Source organism: Mauremys reevesii, linkage group 13 (genome assembly GCF_016161935.1).
Source record: "Mauremys reevesii isolate NIE-2019 linkage group 13, ASM1616193v1, whole genome shotgun sequence".
Taxonomy (NCBI): Eukaryota; Metazoa; Chordata; order Testudines; family Geoemydidae; genus Mauremys; species Mauremys reevesii.
This window is the reverse complement of record NC_052635.1, coordinates 24,550,028-24,564,166: the sequence shown is the minus strand read 5'-3', so window position 1 is coordinate 24,564,166 and position 14,139 is coordinate 24,550,028. Positions and strand designations below refer to the sequence as shown.

Genomic DNA, 14,139 nt, shown 5'->3' with positions numbered 1-14,139 from the left:
TCTCGGGGTCAGGCTGTGCCCTAGGGGTGCCGGGGGCAATCAGGCTCTCGGGGGTCAGGCTGTGCCCTAGGGGTGCCGGGGGGGCAGTCAGGCTGCTGGGGGGTCAGGCTGTGCCCTAGGGGTGCCGGGGGCAGTCAGGCTCGGGGGTCAGGCTGTGCCCTAGGGGTGCCGGGGGCAGTCAGGCTCTCGGGGGTCAGGCTGTGCCCTAGGGGTGCCGGGGGGGCAGTCAGGCTGTCCCTAACTCTCCGGCTCTGGCGCGCTCAGCGCCGGGCACGGCTGCAGTCGTGCTGGTGGCGGAGGCGCGCGCGCTGTCCTGTCTCGCGGCGCGGTCCCGCTCGGTCACGTGCCGGGAGGAGGCGGAGCTGTGGCCGGGCTGCCGTGGGTGTCCTGGGTGCTTGGCAGGGAGCGGGCCGACCCCCTCCCCCGGTGCGACGGGCCCAAGGTCGGGGCCTCAGCCCGCTGCCGGCCGCGGACACGGCGGAGGCTCCCCCAGGTGAGGGCGGGGCCGGGCCGCGCCGCGGGGTCGGGGGCAGCAGGCCTGACAGGGCCGAGGGGGCGGAGGCGGGGCCGGGAGTGGGCCCGGCCCGAGGGGGCAGAGGCCGGGCACGGAGCGGGGCTGTGCCCGGAGAGCGGGGCCGGCTCGGATGCCCAGGGCCCGGGAAATGGAGAGCGTGGGGCCGGGGGAGGGGGCCGAGGCCTGGCCTGGCTCCTGGGGACTGGCCCCGCTCTTGCTGCCCGGGCCCGGGTAGCGGGGCTGGGCTGGGCTCTCCCTTGGGCTTCACGCCTTGGGGAGGGGGTGCCTCTTAGGTGGAGTAAAGGCGGGAATTTGTAAAGGAGCCTACGGGCGTTGGGCACCCTTCTCCTGGTGAATTTCAGTGGGGTTTGGGTGCCCAACTCCCTTAGGGTCCTTTGGAAGTCCCAGCATGTATAGAAACTGCAGGTCTGAGATGGGGCTGGCCCCCTGCACGATGCCCCAGCCGTGTCCACACCTGTGCTGTCATGGTGCTCCTGGCTCCCTGAACAAAGCTGGCTCAATTATTCACAGTTAACAGCTTGACCAGGTCTGACGCAGAGCCACCTGGGAGATGAGGACTTGTGTCGCTTTCCTAGCATTCTCTGTATGTGGTTAACATAGCACTATAGTTTTGCAGCAAACTTGGTATACTATGTTTGTGAATTGGTATATGTCTTGTCAGTCTGTCTGCTGGCTTTCTTTCATCTGCAGTTTGTAATTGTGGACACCTTAAACTGGATCCATCACAGTTTAGTAGGGGAGTGTTCAATCTTGAATTGGCTAGACCATTCATGTTCATATCATCACTTACACTTCAAAGAATGTAGCATTGCTGGGCTGGTACAGATTGTTCAACCCTCAAATCCAATATCCTGTCTTTAGTTGTGTCCGTGACACTGTCGTATATGGGCATTGGTAGATCCTGTAGCTTTTCTTACTTGATACATTATCCTTCCTATTTCTAATTTCTGAACAAATGCAGGCAATATTTCATGCATTTATTGTAATTCTCTTTCAACCCTTTTAAAAATAAATTAATAGAGCAACTTTCTGTCCTCTTGTTGTGAGGTCTGCATTATTTTTAAAAACTTAACTGCTTTAAAACATGGTTAACTGTGTTAAGTGACCTGAGTATAGAAAATAGTGGGTTCTGGGTTTCTCTGATTTCATAGGGGTGTCCTGCCTGGCCAGTTGTATCCCTATACTGGTTATGACAAGTTTAATTTTAGTCCTGTGAGCCTTGTCTGGATTTTAAAGTTGCATATTGCAGATGCAAATACTTAGCATAACTTAATTTTTAAAGGTAAAATATCTGCGCTTCACCATTATAGAAAAGTCTGCATCTGTTATCATAATGGTATTAAACCCGCATGAGCATTTTTCATTGTAGCTTTACAAAGGTGATATTAAGGTAGCCAGGACCCAAGCATCATTCTTCATCCGAACAGATGGAGAAATTGGGCCACAAAAAGTGAAATGATCAAAAGTGGCCTCTAATTATGGAAACAGCAATTTCTGGGTGCCCAACTTTTGGTCATGTATGGTCTGTTTTTTTGGTTTTGTTTTCCAGAGGTGGTGAGCACTTTGAGCTCCCATGGACTTCATGTGGAGCTGTATGTGTCAACACCTCAGGAAAACAGTCGATGTTTCAAGTCAGGTACTCAAAATTTGTGGTTGCTTTTGATACTTTTGGGCTCATTCCCTCTACAGTTACACAATAGAGCTGGGAATAGAACATGAATCTCATGACTCCTTAGGTTACTACCCTATCCATTGAACTGTATTGCTTCCTTTTAACATTAACTTAGAATGTCCTGGCTTTACCATGACATTTTTTTCATGGTAATTCTGTGATTCTAACTTTTGCTACTAAGGTCATATTTCATGGTTTCTGCACCATACTGTGGGTTCTGCTCACAGTCCCCTCTCAGCAGGCTTCAAACTTACCCTAGAGAGAGATCTGAAGTTGCTGCTTCTGTGGGCAGTAATGCTTTGTCTGACAAACTTGCCCCTCGGTAGAACTTACAAGAGAGGAACTGCCTATGGTGGCCTTGCTGCTTACGTGGTAATCTTGCATTAATTAATAAGTGGCAAATCTGATGGGTATAGTTATTTACTCCCTTAAAAACAAAACAAAACAAAAATCAAAACACCTAGGAAAGCCAGGCATTTCTAAACTAAGATTAAACTTTCAATGGCCTAAACACTTAACAATGTGGAACTGCACAGTTACATTTCAACAAACAAACAACCTCAGTGCTGCCCTGGACACTGTCCATGTAAGGTAAGTAAAAGTCTGAGTAAGACACTGAGTTGACACCACTAAACCCTGTATACCTTGAGTATGCATGTTTAAACATATTAAAACCAGTATATTTTGTCAGTTCATCTATAGACCTTAAAAAGTCTGTAATATTAGACATCTTGTACTAGATCCACTGCATTTTAGGTAATGGTTTGAATCATAGTTGAGTTGTGTAGGTGTACTGGGATTGTGATGTGTGCAGCAGCAGGGAACCGAACTGTTGAGGATACCAAAGGGTTAATATGACTGTAAGATTCTGATATCAGTTGGTTGTATTTGGGAAAGTGGGATTGCACAGGTTGTTGGTGTGTATTTGAAGTACAGTAGGCAAGATGCTTTTGTTTCTGACTTACCCCAGAGAGACTACATTATTTAGAAGCTAATTTGTAGTTATATAGGTTGTGCCTGTGGTGAATTTATATACATGCTAATATGTAGAACATTGGACAGTATTGTACTCAACACTGAAAATGAGTCTCATACCCCATTATACTGTGTGCAGGCATAAGGTTGTTTGATAACCTTTGGGAAGGTTGGGGGAAGACTGGCTTGAAACATACTAGACCTGATAAGCCTGAGGCCCATACAAAAGATGTCAATGAAGGCTCATCATCAATGTCCAGAGGGACAGCACCCTGCTGAGAAACCAAGCCTCCCCACCTCCAGCTGCTGTCTAGATATTAGGAGTGACCAAGCATGTACATTTTTCATCTCTGCTTCACAGGGCACTGACTTCTCCTTCCAAGTGCTAACCTTTTCAGCTCTGTGATCTCTAGAGTAGCAATGTTTCTTGCAGAAGGTGTGTTTTGGCCAGTGCTCCTTGGTCTATGCTAGTTTATAATTACTTTTTTAGCTATAATCCAAGGTAGTGTGTTAAACTCGTGAAGCTCTAACTATTTTGGATCCTGACTACCTTTTAAAATCAGTTTCTCTCCTGGTGTGATACTGCTGGAGATCAGCCAAGATTCAGATTTAACAGGAGGGCTGGTGGCAGGTTTTTAAGGTGAGACCCTTGTCTCTTTAATTCCTTCCAACACATTGGTCCACTAGAGCTCAGTTTTTTAAATTTTATTATTTCAATGCGGACGCTATTACTAGTGTTGTTGTTGTTTTTGCAGGCCCCCCATCCTTTGCTCTGGGCATCCGTACAATTAAAATTGACAATATTCTACCTTAATCCAAAATAAGAAAAACATGCCCATTCCATCATAGCTAAATTGCTAACTTCCTGGTTGCACCTAGCAGTAAATACATTTACAACAACAACAACAAATAAAGAAAAGAAAGGAAAATAGTGGAACATAGCAGTGTAACTGGAAGATTAATGCATCTGAATGGACTTAGAGGGAGTTTGAGTGGAGGGGAATGCATGGATAACACCCTGGTAATAGCTGTCTCCTTTTTTATCATGAGGGAGCTCCAGATTAAGTGCCGCAGTTTACTTCTATTGTGGCAGTATGACACAGGGAGGAGGGCAGTCTCTTATAAGCAGGTGCCAACTTGTTTAGAGTTTAAAAAGTTAAAACTAACACCTGCTAGTATAATGTGCTTCTGCCATGACACTCCACTCAATAATTGAGCAGTTACAATATGCACCATCTTCAGTTTGATGTAGCCCCCGATGTAGGATGCTGTGAGGAGGAATTTGTGAAAGTGGGAGAGTTTGAGCAGAGCTGAACAGAGACAGAGGGAGTGTTTCCTTTTCTATACACATTTTGAGTATTAAGTACAGCTCCCTGGTGTTGTTTTGGATTGAGTGCGCCCTATATTGATTTTGTTCAATCTGTGTGAATGTGAGGGAGGGTACAGATATTTTTCACTCTGGCTACTAAATGTTGTGTAACTACAAGCCTTGGATATGCAATTTAAGATGATTGTAAATCAAATAATTTAAAAAAATAAATCCAACATTGTACTGGGCCCTCTGTGGGGACAGTACCTTTTGTATCGCACTAATAGGCATCTGAAAAATTTTAAGCCTCCTTGCTCTTCACCCCCACTCCCTTTTCAGTCCTCTGAAACTTCTCTGGTTGTTGGAAAAGAGAGAATTCTCATTCTCTTCCCTCCACTCAGGAGCTTCTTGACAGTTGTGCATTTGGAGCTTTCTGCTATGATGCTCCTTTCCTAATCTCTTGGCTGCAGTATAGGAAAATCTCTCTCTCTCTCTCTCTCTCTCTCTCTCTGTGTTTCTTTTGGTCCTCCCATGTGAATAGCTTCAGTGTTTGCCTCTCCTATGGGTGATAGGTTTCCTAGACAGTAGCAAAATGAAATTGACATGATTCTTCTCAGCTTCACTGCTGATCACAGGTTTCTTAATAGCACCAGTGACACTAAAAGGAGTCTTGCTAATTTCACTCTGCTTCTGTTTGACAAAGCTGAAGCAGCTGAAGACACTAGTGTTGTTTGCAGAATCAGGAACACATCAGTGTGTGGGCTCAGGTACAAAAAGATCTTAATTTTGAAGGTTAAAAATACATATATTTAAAAATGATAGCTAGCATTGTGCAAAAATTGACATGCCTTCTTGTCAGGGAAAATTCTCTTAGTTGCTGCTGGCAATTGGATTTGTCAGCCTCATGCAGAGGCTTTGATGTTAAAATTGTTTGTAGTATCTTAATGCTGTATTTTCCTACTTTAAAACATGGACTATTTTAGAATTTCTGGACTTTTGCAGACTTGTTCAAAGAATACTTTAACAGCGGGGACAGCAGAATAAATTAGATTTGGAGTTCTTCAGCCAAGTTGTTCTTAGTAGTTGGCAACAAAGATTTCAGTTAAAACTTTATTATTTCAAAACATGAATTCCTGGTCTGATTACACCCAAATTTTATAAATACTACCAAGACTTTTCTGGCAGAAGTAATTATGAGAACCTTGAACCAAATCAGTTTAGTTGTGGGTAAAGTGACCTTTCAGTAGAAAGCTTGTCACAACATTGACTATGGACTGTCTCACCATAATTAAAAATTAGTTTCTTAGCTGCACTTGGAAAATCAAACTAAAGCACAGTTTATTAGCAGAAAAATACAAGTAATTTTAATTAACTGATTATTTCATTGTGTATGTTTAATGACTGTTTGAGTGTGCCTGTGTATCTTAATGAAATACTGCATTACTATAAAACTCTGGCTTTCTTCTGGTACAGAAAATTGAATTTATATTGTTTCCAAATGGAAATGTTCTCTTTCACATGACACTAACAATTTGGCTAATTGTAATTCACCATTCAGGTATTAAATTTTACAGGATGCCAGTTCCAAGAATAATGGTGACACTTTTAAAATTAATTTGTAACAAATTGGCAGGGTAGGGCAGCGGGGAATCTCCCTTTATTTGGATCTAACCTATGAAAATATTAATCTTTTTAGGTAACTGATTAGTTGCAATTGGAATTTGTTTCCAAAGTTAGATCCTCTCTTCCTTATTCTTTAGTCATGCCTGGAGAGCTGATCAGTTGGCTTTATGTACAATAAAAGTTAGGATGTCTCCAGTGATGGAACTATGTCAAGGGACGTCATCTAGAATCACTCTTTTCAGTGAATTTCAATGAAGTTTATGGAATTTTAACAAATAAATACACCATGAAACATAATAAAATTCCATTAAAGCATATCAATATGCCTCATACCCAAGATCACCTACATTAGGGGTGGCCAACCTGCGCCTGAGAAGGAGCCAGAATTTACCAATGTACATTGCCAAAGAGCCACAGTAATACATCAGCAGCCCCCATCATCTCCCCCACGCACCTGCCGGCAGCCCCACAGATCAGTGCCTCCCCCTCCCTCCCCGTGCCTCCCACAGTGTGCAGGAGGCTCTGAGGGGGAGTAGGAGGAGCGAGGGCATAGTAGGCTCAAGGGAGGGGGCGGGAAGGGGTGAAGTGGGGACAGGGCCTGTGGCAGAGCAAGGGGTGGAGCAGTGAGCACCCCCCCGGCACACTGCAAAGTTGGTGCCTGTAGCTCCAGCCCTATACAAGGAGCCTCATATTAACCTCGGAAGAGCCACATGCGGCTCCAGGGCCACAGATTGGCCACCCCTGACCTACTTCCTAACAAATTGTATTTTCAAACGTTGTGGAAATATGGAAGAAAGATTTTTTTCAAAGGATTTTATTGTTTCAGCATTATGGGAAGAGCTGTTGGCTGAATAATATAAACAGTTAACAGTTCTCAAACCTGTTAAATATTTATTGCTACAAACTCTAAACATTATTATAATCTTAATTGTAGCCATTAACTTCTGGATGGTCTCCAAGAACTTATCTTTTCCTAATATTTTAAGTTAAGTATAGCCATGGTGGCTTATACCATTAATGCTAGGCATACGGGGGAGGTGTAAAACTTCCACTGTGGGAACTTCATACCAATTCACCTCAGCCTCTGCAGTTCACATAGCAAATTCCTGGCAAGTGATCAGTTACATCTAATATTGATGTGTGTTAAAATCAACTACACTTCTCTCAAATGTGTATCATAATTCTACCTAAGATCTTTAAGGTTATTTCACTGTTTCACAATGTCTCTGGCCATCCCTCTTACTGCACAATTTGGAGAGAGAGACCAGTCTTTATGCATGTGACCTTCTATCTAAGCAGTTACTTAATCCTGGCTCTGTGTCCCCTTAGGTCAGGGATCAGGTTTTCTCTCTGCAGCACCCTCAGTAACCGATCCATGTTATAGTTCCAAGATCCGTTTCTTTTAGACTTAAATGGTTACTAAAATATTCTTTCATTTTACAGAAATAGAGAGAAAAATCATCAAATAATAATGTGCTAACAATGACTACTATGGAAAACAGTGTTAGTCTGACCTTAAATTTAGCTACAGAACACTGAAATCTTACATACAGGATAACCCTCTTTCAACCAAAAGCCATTTGCTTCTGCCTGTCAGTTTGATATCCAGACATAGGTTTAGAGAGGTCTGTCTGTCCTAATGTAACTGGAGACGCTGTTGATTTTTGCCACTCAAGTCTTAATTTGTGTTTGACAGCCCTAGATGTAATGTTAAACAATTAAAAAAAATAATTGCGATTAATTTCACAATTAAAAAAATTAATCGCGATTAATCACACTGTTAATAATAGAATGCCATTTATTTAAATATTTTGGGATGTTTTCTACATTTTCAATTATATTGATTTAAATTACAAGACAGAATACAAAGTGTACAGTGCTCACTTTATATTTATTTCTGATTACAAATATTCGCATTGTAAAAAACAAAATAAATTGTATTTTTCAATTCACCTAATACAAGTACTGTAGTGCAATCTATTTATCATGAAAGTTGAACTTACAAATGTAAAATTATGTACAAAAAATTACTTCATTCAAAAATAAAACAATGCAAAACTTTAGCACCCACTCAGTCCTATTTCTTGGTCAGCCAATCGCTCAGACAAACAAGTTTGTTTACATTTGCAGGAGACGATGTTGCCCACTTCTTGTTTATAATGTCACCTGAAAGTGAGAACAGGCATTCATATGGCCCTGTTGTAGCCGGCATCACAAGATATTTACATGCCAGATGCGCTGAAGATTCATATGTCCCTTCATGTTTCAACCACCATTCCAGAGGACATGCGTCCATGCTGATGACAGGTTCTGCTCGATAACAATCCAAAGCAGTGTGGACCAATGCATGTTCATTTTCGTCATCTGAGTCAGATGCCATCAGCAGAAGGTTGATTCCTTTTTTGGTGGTTTGGGTTCTGTAGCTTCTGATTGGAGTGTTGCTCTTTTAAGACTTCTGAAAGTATGCTGCACACCTCATACCTCTCAAACTTTGGAAGGCACTTCAGATTCTTAAACCTTGGGTTGAGTGCTGTAGCTATCTTTAGAAATCACACATTGGTACCTTCTTTGCATTTTGTCAGATCTGCAGCAAAAGTGTTCTTAAAATGAACAATGTGTACTGAGTCATCATCCGAGACTACTATAACATGAGATCTATGGCAGAATGCGGGTAAAATACAGCCGGAGACATAGAATTCTCCTCCAAGGAGTTCAGTCACAAATTTAATTAACGCATTTTTTTTAACGAGCGTCATCAGCATGGAAGCATGTCCTCTGAAGCATGATGGGGCATATGAAGGTTTAGCATATCTGGCACATAAATACCTTGCAATGCCAGCTACAAAAGTGCCATGTGAATGCCTGTTCTCACTTTCTGGTGGCATTGTAAATAAGAAGTGGGCAGCATTATCTTCTGTAAATGTAAACAAACTTGTTTGTCTGAGCAATTGCCTGAACAAGAAGTAGGACTGAGTGGACTTGTAGGTGCTGAAGTTTTGCATTGTTTTGTTTTTGAGTGTAGTTATGTAACGCAAAAAAAAAAATCAACATTTGTAAGTTCAACTTTCACGATAAAAAGGTTGCACTACAGTACCTGTATGAGGTGAGTTGAAAAATATGGTTTCTTTTATCATTTTACAGTGCAAATATTTGTAATAAAAAATAGTATAGAGTGAGTAGTGTATACTTTGTATTCTGTGTTGTAACTAAAATCTAAAAAAATTTCAGTTGGTATTCTGTTGTTTAACAGTGTGATTAAAACTGTGATTAATCATGATTAATGTTTTTTAATTAATCGTGTGAGTTAACTGCAATTAATCAACAGCCCTAATACCTTTTTGGTCTGGGAGGTGATGTAACTTCTTTTGCAGTGTTTTTTGACTAATTTTTCTAAATATGCAGGGCTTGAAAAATTTACTAGACATCTACCAGAGGGAGCGCTCAAAGATACATGTGAAAGATAGGGAGGGAGACCAGAGCTCCACTAGCGAATTCCAAGGGCAGTGTTCTGGTGAGATTCCTATCTCCCTGCCACCAGCTGCTGGGAAGGAGACAGTGTTGGGTTTTCTGCTTTGGTGGTATCTCTGGATCCTGTTTTGTATTGGTATCTGGCTAGTAGATGTCATATAAACTTGAAGCTCCACCTTTCTGAGCTTTTAGTCTCTTCTTACCTCTTCCCGAGTTTCTGTTTTTGGGGTCATCCTCCCTAGTGAGCAACTCCAGAGGAACAGTAGAGGCAGGCACAGAATTTTCCTAGAGAATGTCCTGAAATTGATCCAATACTGAGTTTCAGTTTTTATGACTTGTAACTATTTATATTCTAATATCAGCACAATAATTATGTACCTACCACCTACAAAATACTTTGTATTATAAATACAAGTGGTAAGCAGTTTTGGTTTTTGCACCAAAATGTTTCAGTGTTTTATTATTTAAATTTTTTTTCCCACTGAAAACACTGACTATTTTGGCATAGATTTGTATCACATAGAGGACTACTTTTGTTTTGTTTTTCTTTCAGGGTTTTCACTTGAGCACTGCTGGAGGATACTTTGTTTAAAAATGCTTACTAGTCTGGGGTTAACAAAGAGCTGCATAAATGGCATAAATTAAGGAAGTCTCGGGGGGATCATCTTGGTAAGTAAAAGAGTATGTGTGGCTTTTGGAGGTCTCCTGTTTTCCATTCTTAAAAAAACAACAACCTCATTTCAACTCAGTGGCCCTTGGTCACAGTGACTTCATTTTTAAAGTGGATGTCAGGAATCTGCTCTCTCTGGAGCTGGTTTTTCGGTCTGCCACATAGGGTTACTAGTGATCAACATGAAGTATGTACCTGTACACTCCTTTCAGTCAGAAGGGTTGTGCTGCTTGCATGATGTTCCCAGTCCCTGTTGCCATGGGGAGCAAAGGTTAGAGCTCAGTAAGTAACAGTTTATATAGATTACTGAAACGAAACACTCATTAACATTTTTTCCTAAAGTGAAATCTAGTATATATTTGAGTTTATTTCTTTTCAGGGATTTTTATGCATTATAACATTGGTTCCTCATAGCCTCTGCTTTCTGTGCATGCAATGTTAATACACAGCAGACTGCAGTTTGCTTTTTCAAAGTTTTTACAGGACTTGTGCCAAAAATGATGCAATATGGCAAAAGCTTTAATAGATTAGGTGTTTTATAACACTGTGGATAGATGCCGGGAACAAAGTTGTACAATGTGGTCATGGACACTCAGTGCTATGGACCTCTGTTGTCTAAGTGTCATGATGGTGGTGTGTTTTGTAGACTTAGGTAGTGAGGGTGGGGCTCAGGAAGGAACTTGGGCATTACAACGCTGAGTATCACAGCGCGTAACTTTTACAACTTTTAGGTGTCTCGAGTATAATAAGAACAACAGAGCAATCCACAAAATCTGAGTTAGGCACCTAGGCTTCCTGTGCAATGAAAGGGGGGAGAGAGGCATTTTAGAATGTGATCCAAAAAAGTCAGTTTACAGGGTGGTGAGCCGCCTAAGCTAGCCAATGGGAGGTACTGACAATGGGGTGTGTGCTAAGCCCCCTCCCTCTCTCAGATATAGGCAACTCCCTGCTGTCAGGCTTCCATGCTTATCTCTCTTTAGCAATCCACAAGTGAGAACCCCTCTCCTGGAATCAGGCAGCTTAGGGGCCTAAATAGTTTCTTGCAGGAATGAGTTAGGCGCCTGCCTCAATCCACAGAAATCCTCCAGAAGAGGAGGAGGAAGTGGTGGTGGTACCCACTTTCTAACTTTTTAGGCCAGTGGCTAGAGCACCCACCTGGGATATCTGAGACCCAGGATCAAGTCTCCCCTCCCTGCTGGGGTTGAAAATTGAACAGGGGTCTCCTACCGCTCAAGAGAGTGTTCTAACTACTGAGCTGTGAGATACTCTGATGTGGGGCTCCCTAAATCTCTCCTGTTGGAGCTGTTCCATTGTGAATAAATAATGAAAGAGTGATTGGAGGAAGAGGAGTGGACCCTGGGTCTCCTACCTCCCATGTGGGTGCCCTAATCACTGGACTACAGCCTCTGGCCCAGTAACTGTTTATACATTTATCCTCAGTGGAACAGTTATTTTCTTTCTCTTTCCAACAGGATTACATTAATGCAAACCAGGTACCTTTTAGTTTGCGTGAGTAGTGTCCACATGTGGCAGTTAGCGCACAACCCTTTAGTGCCCTCTGCCACTCACACCCCATAGTCCGCACTGTGGTACAGTGTAGATGTAGTCTTAGAACACAACCCAAATGTAAAGAAAAGCTCAAAACGCCCATTCAGCATGATCAAAGGCTTTCATTGTCAAGTGAAACAATGCCTGTGATCCTTTCAGTAAACTATATTATATTAGCACCTATGAAGGGTTATGTCTACTGTGCTTCTAATTTTAACTAGGGCTTTCGATTAATTGCAGTTAACTCATGTGATTAACTCAAAAAAATTAATCGTGATAAAAAAATTAATTGCTATTAATCGCAGTTTTAATCACAGTTAAATGATAGTATACCAATTGAAATTTATTAGATATTTTGGATGTTTTTCTACATTTTTCAAATATATTTATTTCAGTTACAACACAGAATGCGGAGTGTACACTGCTCACTCTATATTATTTTTTATTACAAATATTGGCACTGTAAAATCATAAACCAAAGAAACAATATTTTTTCAATTCACCTCATATAAGTACTGTAGTTCAATCTCTTTATCATTAAGTTGAACTTACAAATGTTGACTTTTTGTGTGTTACATAACTACACTCAAAAACAAAACAATGCAAAACTTCAGCGCCTACAAGTCCACTCAGTCCTACTTCTTGTTCAGCCAGTCGCTCAGACAAACGAGTTTGTTTATATTTATAGGAAATAATACTGCTCACTTCTTGTTAACAATATCACCAGAAAGTGAGAACAGATGTTCACGTGCGACTTTTGGAGCTGGCATTGCAAGGTATTTATGTGCCAGATATGCTAAACATTCATATGCCCCTTCATGCTTTGGCTACCATTCCAGAGAACGTGCTTCCATACTGATAATGCTTGTTTTTTTTTTTTTAAGTGTTAATTAAATTTGTGACTGAACTCTTTGCGGGAGAATTGTACATCTCCGGCTGTGTTTTACCCACATTCTGCCATATAGTTCATGTTATAGCAGTCTCAGGTGATGACTCAGCACATGTTCATTTTAAGAACACTTTTGCTGCAAATTTGACAAATGCGAAGAAGGTACCAATGTGAGGTTTCTAAAGATAGCTACAGCACTTGACCCAAGTTTAAGAATCTGAAATGCCTTCCAAAATCTGAAAGGGATGAAGTGTGCAGCATGCTTTCAGAAATCTTAAAAGAGCAGCATTCTCATGTGTAAACTATAGAACCTGAACCACCAAAAAAAGAAAATCAACCTTCTGCTGGTGGCATCTGACTCAGATGATGAAAATGAACATGCGTCGGTCCGCATTGCTTTGGATTGTTATTGAGCAGAACCTGTCATCAGCATGGATGCATATCCTCTGGAGTGGTGGTTGAAGCATGAAGGGGCATATGACTCTTTAGCGCATCTGGCATGTAAATATCTTGTGATGCCTGCTACAACAGTGTCATGAGAACACACGTTCTCACTTTCAGGTGACACTGTGAGCAAGAAGCGGGCAGGATTATTTTCTGCAAATGTAAACAAACTTGTTTGAGCGATTGGCTGAACAAGAAGTAGAACTGAGTGGATTTGTAGGCTCTAAAGTTTTACGTTGTTTTGTTTTTGAATGCAGGTTTTTTTTGTACATAATTCTACATTTGTAAGTTCAGCTTTCATGATAAAGAGATCGCACTACTGTACTTGTGTTAGGTGAATTGAAATACTATTTCTTTTATTTTTTATAGTGCAAATATATGTAATAAAAATATAAAATGAGCTTTCTACACTTTGTATTCTGTTATTATTGAAATAAATATATTTGAAAATGTAGAAAACATCCAAAAATATTTAAATAAATGGTATTCTGTTGTTGTTTAACAGTGCAATTAATCACAATTTTTTTAATCGCTTGACGCTCCTAATTTTAACAAATCTTTAACAAAGCATATTAAGATCAGGATGATGGATCAGGGCTTCCCAGAGTGGGGGGGCAAGTGGGGCAATTTGCCCCAGGCTCTGGGCTCCGCAGGGGCCCCCAAGAGAACGGCTGAGGCTCCCGTCCCGACCCCGCCCCTCTCCCGGAGCCTCAGCACATCCAGGAGCTTCCCTGAACAGCTGCAGCGTGTCTCCGGCGGGGCCTGAGCTCCTCCCCTCTCAGAGCCTTGTGGTTAGGGGGCGGGGCTGCAAGCTCCAGCGGGGCCTGAGCTCCGCCCTGCTCAGAGCCACATGGTAAGGGGGCGGGGCTGGGAGCTTAAGCCCTGTTAGAGCTCTCAGCCCCGCCCCCTTACCACGAGGCTCTGAGAGGGGAGGAGCTCAGGCCCCGCCGGAGGCAAGCTGCACTGCTATTCAGGGACGCTCCTGGATGCGACGCGCTGAGGCTCT

The 14,139-nt window shown here is 42.1% G+C and overlaps 1 protein-coding gene across 4 annotated transcripts in view; it reads left to right on the top strand.

The window, feature by feature from the left end:
• Window positions 1-355: 355 nt before the first annotated feature.
• NCOA6 (nuclear receptor coactivator 6) overlaps window positions 356-14,139 on the top strand; it is a 73,327-nt gene continuing 59,543 nt past the window's right edge. For all 4 annotated transcript variants that reach the window (XM_039498359.1, XM_039498360.1, XM_039498361.1 and 1 more), the window contains exons 1-2: window positions 356-493; window positions 10,136-10,251. The gene's annotated coding sequence lies outside the window, so the exon portion shown is untranslated. The remainder of the gene's footprint in view (window positions 494-10,135; window positions 10,252-14,139) is intronic.